Here is a 17,877-nt window from a genome sequence, read left to right on the forward strand (position 1 = left end):
AATATTTTCAGGTTTATTAAAATTTACAAGTCTTTTATTGACCTCTTCGGACCAGAGGAGCAAGTTTTATGATTTCACAAATGTGACAGTTTTTTCACAAAATAAAAATAATCTTGGACGCTATTTCTATGGCCTAGAAAACTTTTGAACCCTCCCCAAAGAAGTTAAGCGGCAAGTTCGATTGTGACCCCCTAAAGTTAGATTCCAAGTTACGCCCATGAACGTGGATAGAGAAATGCAGTGGCGGCGATTAAGTTGGCATGGGGGTGCAGGTGCCCCCCACGCTTTTGCCCCCGCATTATGCTAAACCGTATGTACGAGGAGAAAGTAAATTGTTCTTGCCCCCCCCCCAAAGTTTTGGAACCCAATCGCCTCCACTGCATTTAACTGTTGATGAATAACACAAAGCTTATAAAGTTCGTTAAAGACAATTTTGAACGCTTCAACCACTGCAGACAGTTCCTGGAGGATTATTATTTCTAATTCCCTTCCATATCACACCAGTAGTGAGCGGCGGAAGATTGTAGCTTTCCGTAGTTCATAAATTCGGAACTTTCTGAATTGAAATCGCCAAATCCAATTAACTCATCACTTACTGTCCTTAGTAAAGCTTTCCTTTAATTTAGAAATTAATAAATCATAATTTTAATATTCTCTTCACCTTCTGCTTTCACATGCTGGAATCGAAATGGGCTACTATGACAGTGCACAAATTATTTTCTAACCTCAGAAATGAGGTTAATATACATCCAACCAACTAAATACTGCAATACGGTGCAAAAATCAGCACGCTTGGGGAATGTAGGCATACTCCGAAGAACATTAAATTGGCCAAGCGTGCTGACTCTTGCACAAATTGCAGTATTTTATAGTGGAATTCGAGCCACTTAATGAAATGTACCCCCACCAGGGATCGAACACGGGTACACTTGGTTACAAGGCAGCAGTCTTATTGCCAGACTACCTGGGTCTGGAACTCAATTTTAATATTTCTAATTCATAGTTTGTTAAGTCCTTGATTTCATAACGTCGTATTTCTCTCTCTCGGAATTTTTAGCGAAAAGAATATATGTATACGGTGCCTTTCACGGCCGAGGTGGCCGTTGGACGGCGGCTAGCGCGTCGGAAAGTAAGAGCACATCTACCGGCATTTAAACCCACAACTGTACGCTGACCTTGGAATTGGACACGTCAGTGCTTCAGTATCCAGATAGCTGGTGTCCAGTTTGCACGTATTTGTGAAGTGTTAAATTGTTAACAAGTGTTTTAGATTGTTTTGTTTTAGTTTACGTATTGCCAGTTTTTTTCTGCTGTCAAATAATACCACGCTATCCGTAAAATTTTAAACAACGAATCTTTATATACGACTCTTACGTCATTACGAATTCTTGTAGGGCAGTTAGAATGCGTTTCGGAGCAGAATTACCAGATGTTCCTGTTTCACACAAAGACACTGTTCTGTTACGTGGGAACGGAAAATAGGGTCTGCTCTTGTTAAGGTAAAACGGCATGTGCTTACTGAGGATAAACTAGACGACGTTGGAACACGATTGAAACATACTCCTCAGAAATCTCTCCGGCGCCTTGCACAAGGAACATACATATTTCTAACGTCATCGTGGCGAGCTACCAAGCGTTTATACAGGAAGCCATATATCAGAAGAATTGAAAGAAAATATGAAGAAATAAATTGAAGCAATTTCGAAAGAGGAACTGATACGTGTTAGTGAAAATTTCTTATAAATATGTGGATGCAGGAGAACATCATTTCAAACACCTTTTGTAACACGGTATGTTCATTTTAATTGTAACTGTCGATGTAATTGTACGAGCATATTTAATTACATAGCTAGCGGTTCCAGTTACGCGAATGTTGCACCCAGTTTGCCGGAAGACGCGTTCCTACTTCCCGGCGCGCTTTCCGTCGCTCCACGGCCACCTCGGCCGTGAAAGGCACTGTATAATTATGACACGAATGAGAGAACATTGCTAACACTAATATTGTCGGTACTCGAATGAGGAACTAACTAACAAACAGAAATGAAGCTTAAAGGTTCTTTAGATGTTGAACGTCCTCCTGCTTATAAAAATATATTTTCTCACCTGTTAGACCTATTCTAAAAATAGCGATTCGATTTATAGGGGAATTATACACACTTAGCTGTATGCACATATTCTTCGTCACCGTTTGAACCTTCAACAAAAGAACAACCCCACAACCACCAAATACATCCAACTATTAAAAAATTGTACCAGTATATAAATATGTGTGTTAAGGAATCAGAAAATATAGTTTTCTCACTCAATATTGGCACAAAATCAATGGAAACTTAAATTTTGCTGGACACCCAAGAAACTTAGACTCTGTGAAATTGGCGCGCGGTATTTTTATGGACACGCCAACTCTCAAAACGCAGGCCAGTATCTGAAAGTAAAATCCAGCCAGTGGCGGCGATTAGGGGGAGGGCAAGGGGGGGGAGTTGCCAACCCATTTTTTGCCCCCGCACTATGCAGAGGGGCATATCAACAAAGGGAAATATACTGTCTTTGCCCCCACAGTTTTGGCACCTTGCCCCACGGTATTGGAACCCAATCGCCGCCACTGAATCCAGAGGATACTTTCCGATGTGGATACTATTGTTATCAGCCGATACTGATACAAAGACATCGGTATAGTCTCAGCCCTAATAGGTATATATTATTTTTGTTAATTAGTTTCACTTTTCTGCCACATTTGGCTAATCGTGACGATGAGGATGAGAGATATAATATAATTGATGGACACTCGCAAAGAATGCACATGCCTAGGCCAGGATATACGTGTATATATATATTCTATATTCCGTGCCATTCCCAGAAACAAATTCTAGATCCGACTATGTGTATGGCGACAACCTGTGTATTTAGGTCTAACACAAACTAGTAGCAAAAAAATATAGCTTAATAAATTCCAATGGACGGAATTCCTTAAATTATTCTCCTTATTTTCTTAAGTTCATATAAGGCTGTGTATTTTAAAAAATAAAACACGTTGTTTGTTAACCCTTAAATGGGCAATTTTGTTCTGAAATTGGAATTTTGAAAATTCTGACAAATAACCACTAGTTTAGGTACACTTTGATGGAAAAAGGTGATTTTTTAATAATAAATAATGCACAATAATTTTTATGAGGTGGCGTTATATTTCCCACTGCCCAAATACACTCCTCTACAATGTGGGAATATTTTTCCCACTGCCCAATTAGGCGAAATTATTTTAAGCTAATGGTTGAATATAAACATATAATCTGATCCATTATCACTATTTCCTATGAAAATTTGCAAAGCAGGGAACTGCACACAATGGCACTTTACAATACACACATGAAATTTTTGTCCTTTTGTCTCTTTTCTTTGTTGAGCATAGTCTGCATCTTCTGAATTTTTCCAGTCCTTCTGGCAAATGCTGCCCTACATTACAGAATCTCACTTCTTCTGGAACTCCCAATGTTTTGCCAGTCAGATGCTTGTTTCTATTTACGAAGTTTGGATAAACAGCATACTTCCTTGATGTGAAATCCTTAACAAGATATCTAGATACTGCTAGATTGAAAGAAAGATGAGTGTGCGCATTTGTGTTTCCTTGCTCAGCAATTTTGTACATAATATAACTATTCACAAGAGCAGCATCTAGCAGAAAGTAAAAGATACGGAACCACCATTTCCGTGATCTTCTTGAAACTGTATAAGATTCGCGAAGCTGATCAAAACGATCAACGCCGCGCATGTACAGTGTGTAGTCCCTCACAACAACAGGACACGTTATCAGCTGTTTGGTGCCATCCTTTTGTGTCCTATTCACTTGTACAACAGAGTCAGGTTTATGGGCTGAGGTAAGAAGGTTTACATGTTTGGTATCTTTCCATTGGATAGCACAAACTTCATTCTTTACTGCAAATATATGTTGTCCTTTTTCCATTTTGTTTTTTCTTTTCAAGATTTGAGGAAGATCTTTACGGCTTTGCCTCACTGTACCACAAGCATATATTCCATCAAGGTATAGACTATGAACTAGTTCATAACTGGTAAAGAAGTTATCAAACACAACAAGAATATTTGTACCATTTACCTCATTACACAATTTTTTTACAACTCTGGTACCCAACATATCACTTCCTTCCGAGTCATCTTTTCCGGTGTAAATATCAAATTCACAAAGGTATCCTGTAGCTGCATCAGCCCTACCCCACACTTTATAACCCCTTTTTATTGGTTTCATCGGCATATATTGTTTCATGCTGGATCTGCCTTTGAATAGTATCATGCACTCATCTACTGATTGACGATTTGAAGGAATGTATTTTGATTTGAATTTGTCATTCAGAGATTGCAGCAATGGCCTTACTTTATGTAGTTTGTCATAACCTGTTTCTCCTCTTTGCTTTGCAGTTTCATTGTCATTACAATGTAAAGCTTCAAGAATTTTCTTGAAACGCTTACATGTCATAACTTGCGCTACAGATTGGACCCTGAGTAGTGGATCAGACGACCAATACATAGAAACTGCAGGGAAGTAATGAATACCCATCATAATAACAGTTCCAATAAAAGATTTAAGTTCTGTTGTTGTGACTGGTGACCAATTTAGAAGACCCCTCTGAAGGGCATACAAGTTTGTTTGCTTTGCAAGTTCTTCAAACAATTGATCATCAAAAAATTGCATGAAGTAGTCCCCAGGTAATTTGCATTTTTCATTACCAAGCCCTAATTGAGGCGCTGTTGCATTATCAAATGTAGGTAATTGATCAAATGCAGCACTTATGTTCCTACACCAACCATTATCACTAACATTAGTATCGCTATCAGTATCATCATCTGATAAAATCTCACCAACACTCGCTTCATTATCCAACACTGGCAAGGAATCTATATTCGTGTCAATCAAAGCTGCTTCAGTGGAAGCTGATCTTCGAGTCACTTTCTTTCCCATATAAGTTTCTTGTTTCTTCATGTTCCGTTCACGGGTTTGATTCAAATGTTCTTCGTCAATTCTTCTCTTTCTTGTCATTATTCCTGGACTAGTTTCAGTAATGTTGCTGGGGCCTGCATGTGGAGTCATGCTCGCTGCTGCCGTACCAGGAATAGCAGAGTGAAAGCCTTCATCAACAGCACCAGCTTCATCAATATCTAAATCTCCTTCAGCCTCCGAATCACTGGGACAATCTGGTAGTGAAAACAGAATACCCAGGAGCTCTTCATTATTGTAGCATTTGGCCGACATCTGGAGAAAAAATATTTATGCCATTAGTAACATGATAAAATTATTAATAACTAATAAATTTATGTATTCATAAACATATTCATAAATCAGAGCAGTGATGTGCTAAAGAGTAAGGCGGGGGGGGGGTCATAACACCATTGGTCCCGGTTTGGTTTCTGGTGGAGGCACACACTGCTTCGGATCCCATTTTAAACTGTAGGTCCAGTCCCGATTAGCCTTACTGTACATAAAGTGGTCTTAAAACACCAATTCAATCAATCATAACGCCATTAGACAGAAATCCTAATAATCAAGATATCTGTGGGATTTTGTGTTCTGTGACTTGTCTACGTGTGTCATTGCCTCCTCATTATCATCATCCTCACCATCGCGATTAGCCAAAAGTGTCAAAATACGACGTAAAGTACACTCAATAAAATTTAATTAATTTATACTGACTATATTTTTTTTATCTATTATAGGCAAATATAGTAAAACATGTATATGTGACACAGTTGTATCTGTAGTACACTATACTTGATTTTCCGCCACTAATAAAAAAACATTGACTTCAAGTCTAAAATCACTTCCCCTCTGGGCAGCAGGAAGGGAAAGGGGGGTCATAATACACCATTTGCTAGAAATCCTAACAATCAAGATATCTGGGGGATTTTGAGTCCTGTGTCTTGTCTATGTGTGTCATTGCCTCCCCATTATGATCCTCACCACCGCGATTAGCCAAAAGTGTCAAAAAACGACGTAAAGTACACTAAATAAAATTTAATTACTTTATACTGTCTGTAATTTTTTATCTGTTATAGGCAAATATAGTAAAACATGTATATGTGACACAGTTGTATCTGTAGTACACTTTACTTAATTTTTCGCCACTAATCGAAACAAAAACCACTGACTTCAATTGTAAACTCAGTTCCCCCATGGGCAGCGGGAAGCATTCTCCCACCAGCATGTGCTTCGCAAAACGAAATTTCTGGAAGCACATTCCATTCAATTTGAGAAACGTTGCCCAAACATCTAACTGAAAGATCACACTTACATGTAGCAATCTAAGAAGAATTCAACATATGAACATACCTTGAAAAATAAGAACTTCTCCCTGAAGGCTCTATGTGATTGGCATAGAGCAATATCTGATGCATTCACTGCTGCAGGCACCAAACAAAGCAACAAAGCAAGAACGCGCGACAGGATCAGTTTCTTAGAAGTTCCAGCAGACGGCAGCACATAGCACAATATGGGAAATATTTTCCCACTACCCTTTGTAGACGAAGAAAACTGGTGGGAACTATATTCCCTTTGCCCGTTAAAGGGTTAAAAACACTTCATGCACAATCTACATTTGTGACAAAAATTCTAGCAACCCGTCTGGTGTGACTGGCAGAATTGATATCAGTGCGGATAAACCCTGATGTTTGGGAAAGACGATGTTTTGAAGGCTTCCGTCCAGTGGCTGTCACAAGGGGTCTGCTGTTTGAAGGTGGGTGTGGGAGGTAAAGCAAAGGGGCCCTCAGTCGGTTTCGTACCATAGTCATCAAGGGACATTTCTTCCACATCCACAATATAACGAGCATACAACTATCCCGTCTATGAAGTTAAAAGCAGCTTGCTAGAAATCAGAAGGAAACATGACACTTCGCATTGTTTACGATTGCATTGTTTGAGCTTTGGGGCAAGAATCAAGTGATAATAATGATATTGTTTTGATGTCAGAAGGTGCGCGGCAGCGCGAAATTATTGAATCAATGAAAATGCCGCTTTTGCGCAACAACCATGGCTGATAAGAAATCTAAAAACAAGATCGACCAATGTAGGCATGTTTGGTCGAAAGAAAGAAGAGCTGTAGCTTCATGATGCTATAATCACAACACTAAATCCTATGCATGGAGCGAATCAAGATATAAATTTCACCTGGGCGAGTTGGAGTTTTAGCGCCCCACTACTTTCCACCCTGTTACTCACCCCCATAGACATACTACTCTCACCCCAGTCTTTCTACTGCTCCTCCTACTTTCCGCCTTCCTCCAATAATAATAAAACATGACTGCATTATAAATTAACGGTTTTAATGACAAAAAATAGCGATGCTTTTGGCGTCGATGTTTTTTGGTGTCGATGTTTTTGCCGTCGATGTTTTTGCTGTCGATTTTTTTCCCGTCGATGGTTTTGGCGTCGAAGTTTTTGCCGTCGATATTTTTGGCGTCGATGTTTTTCGTGTCCATGTTTTTTCCCGTCGATATTTTTGGCGTCGATGTTTTTGGCGTCGATGTTTTTGCCGTCGATGTTTTTGGCGTCGATATTTTTCACGTCGATGTTTTTGCTGTCGATGTTTTTTCCCGTCGATGTTTTTGGCGTCGATGTTTTTGCCGTCGATGTTTTTGGTGTCGATATTTTTGGCGTCGATGTTTTTGGCGTCGGTTTTTGTCGTCGATGTTTTTGCTGTCGATGTTTTTTTCCCGTCGATGTTTTTGGCGTCGATGTTTTTGCCGTCGATGTTTTTGGTGTCGATATTTTTGGCGTCGATGTTTTTGCCGTCGGTTTTTGTCGTCGATGTTTTTGGCGTCGATGTTTTTGCCGTCGATGTTTTTGGCGTCGATGTTTTTTCCCGTCGATGTTTTTGTCGTCGATGTTTTTGCCGTCGATGTTTTTGCCGTTGATGTTTTTGGTGTCAATATTTTTGGCGTCGATGTTTTTGCCGTCGGTTTTTGTCGTCGATGTTTTTGGTGTCGATGTTTTTGCCGTCGATGTTTTTGCTGTCGATGTTTTTGCCGTCGATGTTTTTGTCGTCGATCTTTTTGGCGTCGATGTTTTTGGTGTCGATGTTTTTGTCGTCGATGTTTTTGGTGTCGATGTTTTTGGCGTCGATGCTTTTGTCGTCGATGTTTTTGGTGTCGATGTTTTTGCCGTCGATGTTTTTGCCGTCGATGTTTTTGGTGTCGATGTTTTGTGCTGTCGATGTTTTGTACTGTCGATGTTTTGTGGTATCGATGTTTTGTACTGTCGATGTTTTGTGCTGTCGATGTTTTGTACTGTCGATGTTTTGTGCTGTCGATGTTTTGTACTGTCGATGAAATGTAGGCGATGTTTTTGTTATCGATGTTTTTGCGTCGATGTTTTGACGTATAACCTTAACAAACGATGCCTCCCCGATGGCGCAGTGATAGCGTTGTTGCCTTGTAATCGAGGGGTCCCAGGTTCGATACATGGGTGGAGGTACACACTAGTCCGGATCTTACTTTAAACTGTAGGTCCAGTCACGATTAGCTTTACTGTGCATAAAGTGGACTTAAAACACCAAGTCGCCTCAACTTCTTAACAAACATTTCGAAGAATCGAAAATTTAAACAAGAACAAGTAAATACATTTTTGTAATTTTGAAGTAAATTATTATTATTATTATTTTGGCTATTTTTGGTTCGTATGAATCTGCCTCACACAGTAAGTTTATTTTATTGAATCAAGTACAATAACTAACCCTTGCAATAAGTCACTGGAAAGACATGTGTGGTTGCACATATATTTAAGTATCTATAAATAAATAATAACCCGTGGTTTCACAGCCCTGGAAGGACCTTGGCCTATCTCCCGACTGCCAGTCTACCTCCCACAATCCCACCTAGAGGTGTGGAGATCTTTAACCAGTAATGGGATGATGTGAGGTCAGCACGTCGAACCCCCAACCGTTATAGGAGATATCCGTAAAGAATAATTATATATTTGTGGTAAGGAGTCGTTGTCATTTAACAAACTTTATTGATTTATTCCATCAGCATTATTTAAAATGTAGTGCCATACTGAAATTACCAACTTAACAAAGGCACATTGATTGCTTAATGAGGCATTTTCCTTGTGTTGCAGAGCAGGTTCATTTTTTGGAGTATTGCGATGTTTTACACAGTCCGTTCGAAGAATTTTGAGAATATTGATGTTTTGTCAAAGGGACCACCCACGAATAAATATCTGTGGATGTTATACAGGTTTCATCGTATTTAAGAAGGTAATTTTCCGGTGCAACTTTCCTCCGTACAACATGTCTTTTGCCACTCAGGCTGAAGAGCCGATTCATAGGTGGAACGACCTTGGCAGAATCAGAGAGGAACTCTTATTGGCACCATGTTGACAACAGACTCAAGAAGTCCCTCAACCGACAGAACTCGAAGCGCTCGGAAAACGGTTACATACACTTTGGTTCAACACAAAGAGATGTATTGGTAGGAAATGCAGTGATTTTATGGCCCGCCCCTTTCTGGGAAGTCGGGGACCTTTTGAAAACACACTTTCCCTTTATGCAGACCAGGGGCCTAAGCTAGGTCACCCCCTCCCACAAGATCTTGTCTTCATCTGGCTCTGGTTGTCGGCCGCGCCGAATTCACAAAGAAGATTTAGCTGCAGGTTGATAGGACTTTCTGCGTTAATTACGTAATGGTTCAGGATGGACATTGGAAGAGACAAAATTCTACTGTTTGTCCCTTTTCTGGCGGGGGATGAATGACAAGGATGTCGCGGTTCCTTCAGGTTCCCACACTCAACCCTTGTGCTCATAACCTGCAATGAAAGGTAAGGCCATAATAAGCCTTTTTAATGTACCGACTTTACATCATTCCTTGGTAACTTTGCACTCATTTTCAAGAAACATCTGCTTCTTTTTGCCGTACTCTGTTGATTTAGTGCACAATTGAAGACTGTCAGCTAGTTGGAAGTAGTTTGATCCGAGAAGTGGTTTCATAGTTAGCTTCTGTAAACGCGAGATTCCGGTAGGATCACGGAGTGCTTGAAATCTTGTTTTCATGCATTGCGAGTGGAAATTTTGATTGATTTGGTCATTTTACTTCGCTCGTCTGCCACATTTGGCTAATTGCGAAGATGTGGAAGAGTGATAATATGATTAAATTGATCAATGGACACTCACAAATACCCATGCTCAGTCCGGGGTTCGAACCCGGCACACCTGGCATCGTAGCACGATGTGCTAACCACTCCGTTACGGGGGTCGGCGAAGTGAAACTTCCAGTGTGAAGCTGCCAGCTCGTCTTCCTCTCGAAAAAATTGAAGTAGGATCAACTGATCGAGCAAATGTCCAACACATTGACGTTCTAAATTGGTGTCCGACTACCGCACAGGAGCGAGGGTTTGACTCCCAGGGCGGTTGATCTCACATGTTTCATTTACGAAAGGAAACGAGGTATGTAGTAAACTTTATATAGTAGTGTGCATGCTCTAGAAATATTACGTTTCAAAATTCTGCATATTTTGTGATTTTTCTTCATTCTCCACCAGGGTTGTCAAAGGTCCATCTACCCATAAGTTCTATGGGTTTTATTGGGTTCCGTTGCATGACCGGAACCTTTCTTCTCGCACAATTTAAATTCGGTCCTAGTAGTGTATTGTTCCATTAGAAAAAAAGGTTACTGGATCGTATTTAAATTGATTCGGCAAAGATTCCTGGACCGAATTTTAATTGATCCGAAAAGAAGGTTGTTGGACAGTGTTTAAATTCAGCCGCAAAATAAGGTTCCTGGACCGTATTTAAATTTTACCGGAAATTGAGTTCCTGCACCGTATTTAAATTCATACGGAAAAAAGGTTCCTGGACCGAATTGAACCCATTTACACTTGCTGATTTTCTCTCCCGGATGGGAAATGAATTTATTTACAATTACTGGACCATTAACAACCCTGTGATTGTTAAAGATCAGGGAACGCATACATTCTAATTTGTTCTACAGAGTTCCGTTACAGGATTGGAACCTTTTTTCTCGCACAATTTAAATTCGTACCAAGTTGCGAATTGTTTAATTTCAATACGGAACTTTGACCCTATTTAAACTGATCCGGAAAAAAAATGTTCATTGACCGTATTTAAATTCTTCAGGAAATAAGGTTCCTGGACCGAAATTAAATTCATCTGGGAAAAAAGATTCCTGGACCGAATTGAAAACGTTACAGATGAAGAGGTTCCTTATGGTCCACAACCCATTTACGCTTGCCAACTTTCTCTCCTGGATGGGAATTGAACTTATTTAAAATTCCTGGACCTTCAACAACTCTGGCCTCCACCCGCAAATGTAGACGCTGTGGTTGCTGCTTAGGCGAGAAAGTTGACTACACATACAAATAAAATTAAACCAAAGTTATATAGAGAATAATAGTTACTTACATAATAATATCATGAAATAAGGAGAGCCAAATTACTTATCAAGCATTTTCTCTTATTTGCCTATTGTATAGTGGGAGTGAAAATATCTTGCCCTTGGTGGTGAACTCGACGGCATTTTCTAATTTTCATTTCTATTTGGGCCGACAACTCCGAGGTGGAGTGGTTAGCAGGTTACGCTACGAAGCAGAATGTCCCGGATTCGAATCCCGGCCTGGATATGTGTATTCTTTATGATGGTCCTTTCATCAATTTAATGTTCTCATTCTCATCTTCACGATTAGCCAAAAAGTGACAGAAAAGTGAAATAAAATTAACAAAGTCAATCATTTCTATTTCGATATTTTACGCCGCTTTCCTACCTCTTGGGTTAAATGCGACGATGAGATTGAATGATGATCCGAAGGAATAGCGATGCGAGAGACATGATGCAACCACACCTGTCCAAGGTCCGAACCTGGGACCTCTGGTTTCGTAGCCATCATGCTCATGCTTCGGGAGTGGAATCCTTTGAATGAAAAACTATAAAAGTAGGGTGAAAGAAAACAACATTATACTGTGCAAAAAAGCCATGTTTAGTTCCTCTAAAGAAACTACAATTATTCAGTAAAATTAATTTTGAAGGACAAAGCCTGCGAAATGTTTTATCATTCGGTGACGTGTGGTCATCACATCGAGTCCCATCTAGTTTTGAGAGTGGAATTCCCTTACATATTGATTTCAAGTAACTTCCCAATTGTCCTCACTATGTTGGGCAATCGCAGATATTTTGGAGTTCCTACCAGGGATCGAACCTTGAAAGACTAGAGCGCAATAATTTGAGCGCGCGGGAATTTTGTTGTTTCTATTCCCATCATATATTTAGTTTTGCACGCGCAAAGAAGATTACTTTTAAGAAATTACATGTGTTCATAAATTTTCTTATATATCGTCATCATTCTCCAATGTGTACAGTACGACGCCAGAAAAGTCTCGTGTATGTCCCATAGAATAGTGGTTAACGGTGTCGCCTTGCACTAAAGTGCGCCGGATTCGATTCTGGTATAAACAATATACATGGGATGCCTATCTTGAACTCATTACCAGTGATCAGAACGCTACATTTTAAAAGTAGCATCGCTACAGCTACCGCTGCTTGTCCAAAGATGTAGCTTCACTACAGCTACAACTACATTTACCAAAAAGTAGTTCGCTACGCTACTCCTGTTCGCTACTCGCTACTTCGCTACTTTTACGCTACTTTTGCATATACAAAAAAAAAATATTGAAACAACCACATGGATATTCAAAAGAAGCCCCTAGTATGATAGTTGTACTTACTGGAAAATAGATCGTTATTTATTATACGAGCGTAATTCATTAGATGTTTGCTCTAACTTTGCGGATAGCTGGGGGATGCTTTTTTGGTATCCCTCGGATGCATGTGTGGGGTCATTTTGACCCCACTGTCTGTTTATTTCCTGGTATTATAATAAAATCTAAATAAATAATTCTGATTTTCTGTGACATCTTACCATGCTACTTCAGCTATAGGCACATGTATAAATAAATTTCTTACAATTTATTCTAAATTATACTTTTAACGTTTTTGTAACAATACCCCTCCTTTCCATGTGTGGGGTCATTTTGACCCCAGCCTGAAAACAGCAGGAAAACATTCATAAAGGGAAATTGATCCTACATATTATGTTCAATTATGCCCAAACTAAACGCAATCATCTCAAGGTCAACCACCCACCCTGCCATGACTCACTGCAAAGTGCGCATGCGCAGATGTATTTGGCGCGGATCGAGGCCAACTGAGAGCTCCTGTTCGTGAGCTTTTTCTCAACAAATTCTCCAACCCGAAGTACAAAGCAACCTTTGGAGTAAATCGGTTCGAAGACATCAGAAGATTGCTCTGATCTGATGACAAACATACTGGCGCTGCACGTCTGGAGACTGATCACATGGCTGCATTTCGATATATCTGGACACTTTTTATCAAAAACTGTCGCAGAATCATGGTACCTGGCGCCTTTCTTACGATTAATGAACAGTTAGTGCCTTTCCGTGGGAGATGCAAGTTCGTGCAATACATATCAAGTAAGCCGGCCAAATACGTCATCAAGATCTTCTGGTTGTGCGATGCTGATAACTTTGCGCCAAAGACGGTCTAATTTACTTGGGACGACAGCCAGGAGAGCCAGTTCAAAAGAACCTCGCCAGCAACGTCGTGAAGAAACTGTGCTACACACTGCGGAACTTTGGAAGAAATATCACAACTGACCAATTTTTCACAAGTCATGACTTGACTATCGATCTCCTGTTACAAAATGTAACCATTGTTGAAACAGTATAGAAAAACAAACGTGAAATTCCACCTGCACTTACCAATATAAAGACGAGACAGCGTTGCACATCACAATTCGCCTTCCATGAAAATGAGACCCTGGTAAGCTACGTGCGGAAGAAAAACAAGAATGTCATTTTACTCAGCACCATGCACCATGACATACACATTGATGATTATGATTCTAAGAAGAAGCCAGAAATCATAAAGTTTTACAACCAAACAAAGAGTGTAGTGGACGCCATGGACAAACTGGTTCAAACATACACCTGCAGAAGACAGAAACGTCGATGGCCAATGGCCCTCTTCTATAATGTAATCAACGTAGTCGTCAGGCACGTATCCAGAGGGGGGGCTTAGGGGGCTCGAGCCCCCCCCGAAAGTTTTAGGTTTACACTAGATAAAATGAGGTTTTTGATTTCTTGTGGTGTGAAATAAAATAATGTGACAATAATTTAAGGAGATAATTATCGAGGCAAGACGGAGAATGTTCCGTAACCCTGTTATTGATAATAGCACGTATCCAAGCTGGGGTTGAGGAGGCTCGAGCCCCCCCCCATGATTTTTTATTTTACCTTAGATAAAATAAGGTTTTTGGCTTTTTGAATAATGTGACGATGATTTAAGGAGATAGACAATTATCGAGGCAACTCGGAGAATGTTCTATAAAACTGTTGTTGATAATATTGCACATACACTTTTCTTGAGCTTTCGGTGTTGTCGCAGCGCACTTGAGCACTATGTAGAAACTTGTCAGCATTTGGAAGCTGCACAACAAAGGTAGCGCCACACGTAGGGCGATTCGTTGTAATTTCTAATCTCTGGAAGGCGGGAGAGGGTACGTTCTTGAATGAGAGAAGGAGTCAACTACTGGCGATATTAACGAATCGTTTTATCTGCGGAATGTTCTAGAATATAATGAGGATGTAAATACGCGGATTCAATTTTTCGGTTGATCTGTACAAAGAATCGGTTAATGAGATTTCAGAGGTAAGTGTGACAATTCATACAGTCGATTGGTGATCAGATCAGTCAGCGTCCTCTGATTGCTTTATGAGATATAGTGATTCGAAAATGAAGACATTGACGACAGCAGAACTTCCGGCGCCTCAGTGTAGTGCTAGTTCCGTTCGAGGGCCGAAGAGATCAAAGGTCTCTCTCTAAAGTGAATATTTCAGCAGTACCGGATATTGGAGTGGTTTATTAAAACAGAAATAAACTGCATAGATCAACTGAAAATCAAAGTTTTGAGTGATGATTTAGTTTTGCCAGAACTGAATTTCGTACATGCAGTCCGAGAATTTCATGGTATAAAAAATACTTTTCTTTAAGCCTACTGGGTTCGAAACACATTCAAACACTTAACTACCATAAAGAGACAGCCGAAAATTTTATGAATGTCGAGAAGAGAAAGCAAGATGATGTTGCATATGCAGACATTTTAGGCAGAAATTGCAGGCTCTACCAGGACCCGAATCAGGGCTCTACCAACTGAGCCACCTAGCCATCCTTGACTTCAACCGATTTTTCGTTAAAATGTCTACATAGTACATGTCCTGCGTATATCAAATTGTAAGGTGTTGCCTGTACAGTGAACAAGCACAGAAAATATAGGAGAGAGAAGAAAACTGAGGAGCATTATCACCGGTTGAGGATAATTTTTTTCTGTGGTCAACAAGAGCTACTACCTCGAGGTGACAATGACAATGGCCTAATAAGGGAGATTTCACACCGTGTCACCTGAAGATTAGGTTTGTGCGGCCTTTTGTGTCGCTACGGTGTGAAACGTTGCTGTTGATTGGCCCATTCCAATCGACATGTATCGCGTGTCCCTTCGGTCTGAAACCTTCCTAAGTCTTGAAAATCCAAGTCACAAGGATGGAAAATTAGGGCCTTGTTAAGGTTAGGTGTGAAGGCAAGCAGACGACAGCACCCTTAAGGATCATATCCAAACCTGCAGGAAGAACGCATCTTACTTCAATCTCCAATAGGATGATAAAAACTTCTCGTGAGTTGATTTTAAAAAATGTGTCCGAGATAAAGAGAGGCGTACCCAGGATTTTTGTAAGGGAGAGGGTTTACGCATACTAATCTTGGTGGTCAGTCCTGATTTTGCCATTTTTTCCGTCTTTGACGTTCCTTTTTTTTTTTTTTTTTTCAAGAATACTGGGTCAAATGGGGTTATTACCTCACCAAACCTCCCTTGGGCACGTCACTAGAGATAAATGAGTAAGCATTTCATCATACTGGGAGACGAAACATTAGATGTGTTGGGAACGGAAGGGTTTTCACTGTGCATTAATTGTTTCGTGATCCACCTGTATTCGAGAAAACTTCCTTTGTTTCGTGCCGATATATGACAAGACAGCGGAAGCTGTGACAGGCATTTTTGAACACTTGTGAGTGCTAAGGTCTGAATCTGAACAATTTGTTGGGTTTCGGCTTTTATAAGAGCTGAAAAAATGGGAGAACAAGACACGTTAGTGGTGTTCAGGCTCGAATCAGAGAGAAATATTCGAGAGCCGTCTGCGTCCAGTTCGCAGCCCACAATTTGAATCTCGCGTTGTCGAGTGGATTGTCCATCCCGTGCATGTGTAACAGCTTCGTAAAAACACTCAAAGACACCATAGATGATTTTATGCCTGATGAGAAGAAATGGACAAACCCACATACTGAGATGGTTCCGGCACAGAGGAGTCGAGTGGTAAAAAATGTTCCGCTTTCACGTTCTGATTAAAATGATAGCCTTACAGTGGCAACGATTTAAGAGATAGTTGTTCCCCATTTTTAATTTTTTTGCCTGAACATTATGACCTCTTAATGTTAAGCCTTGGCTACCAAGAGAAAGTAAACTTGCCTTGCAACGCCCTCCCCCCCCCCGTTTTGGAACCCAATTGCCACCTCTGGTCTTAAACACACAATTGTGAGGTTCTTACTATACCCCTTAAAAAAATGGTGTTGAGCCCCCCCCGAAAGGAATTCCTGGATACGTGCCTGGTAGTCGTTATCAATGCATACACATGCTACTTGTCACAGCATTCTAATTACCATTCGGGCGTCAGTCACAGACGCCGTATGTTCCTTATCGAGTTGGCGAATGTGTTGATTCTTCCTCACATGCGGGGGAGGTGCCAAAGCTTGAACCTGAAGAAACCAGTAACCGAGGCAATGAAACTTTGCGGCGTAGTAAAGCACACAGAGACTGGGGGATAGATCTTCAAAGAAAAGAGTAAGATGCCAGGTCTGCACAAGACAAGAGGACAGGATGACGACGGAACATTGCAGAAGGTGTGGGAAACCTGTTTGCAAGCTCCACAGCAGTGTGGTTGTGGTGTGCTCAGAATGCGAGTGAGGTGTATTTAATTTGCCATGAGAGGCCGGCACATTCTCCTATTTATTTCTTTTTTATTATTTTTTTAAAATTTATTTGTTCTAGATAAAATAATATTTAGTGCTGTATTGTGTTATCTCTAAAATACTGTTTCTCAGGTCAACTGAAGTTCTGATAATTGCGAGCGAAGTGTAACTACCATTAATATGTAGAACAGTGAATTGTCAATACATTGTTATTTTTTTGGGGGGGGGTTAAATAATAATAATAAAAGGGTAATTGTTTCCTATGTTATATTCAGATAAATTATTGATCAATAAACCATATTAGCTGAACTATTTACTCTGTCATACTTATTTCAATGCATAATTGCATTGGGGTCAAATTAACCCCACATATGTAAAGTTGTAAAAAAAATGTGACATGCATCCGAGGGGTATAGCTAAATGAGCAACAGGTGGAGTGAAGCTTTACGTAAGTTTCCTGTTGGGAATGCTTCCCTGAAGACACAGCGGAAATTTTGTCACCTTGTATTCAAAGGGGCCCCAGGTTCGATACCTGGCGGTGACACTAGTGATTCGGATCATACATACATACGTTTTACTATATTATAAAATATATTGAGGAAACTAATGCGTGAACTAGAGGGTTCTGAACGTATTGCAATTTTAAGATTTCTGAACAAATATTATGACGAAAATAATTGTAATTCCAGAAAGTGTATGTGTATCATTCTTGTAACAATAATTTCTTGCTGGTGAGATCCTATATACTGACAATGATCAATGCTGAACTATTGATTG

Source organism: Lepisma saccharinum, chromosome 2 (assembly GCF_977018435.1).
Source record: "Lepisma saccharinum chromosome 2, izLepSacc3.1, whole genome shotgun sequence".
Classification (NCBI taxonomy): domain Eukaryota; kingdom Metazoa; phylum Arthropoda; class Insecta; order Zygentoma; family Lepismatidae; genus Lepisma; species Lepisma saccharinum.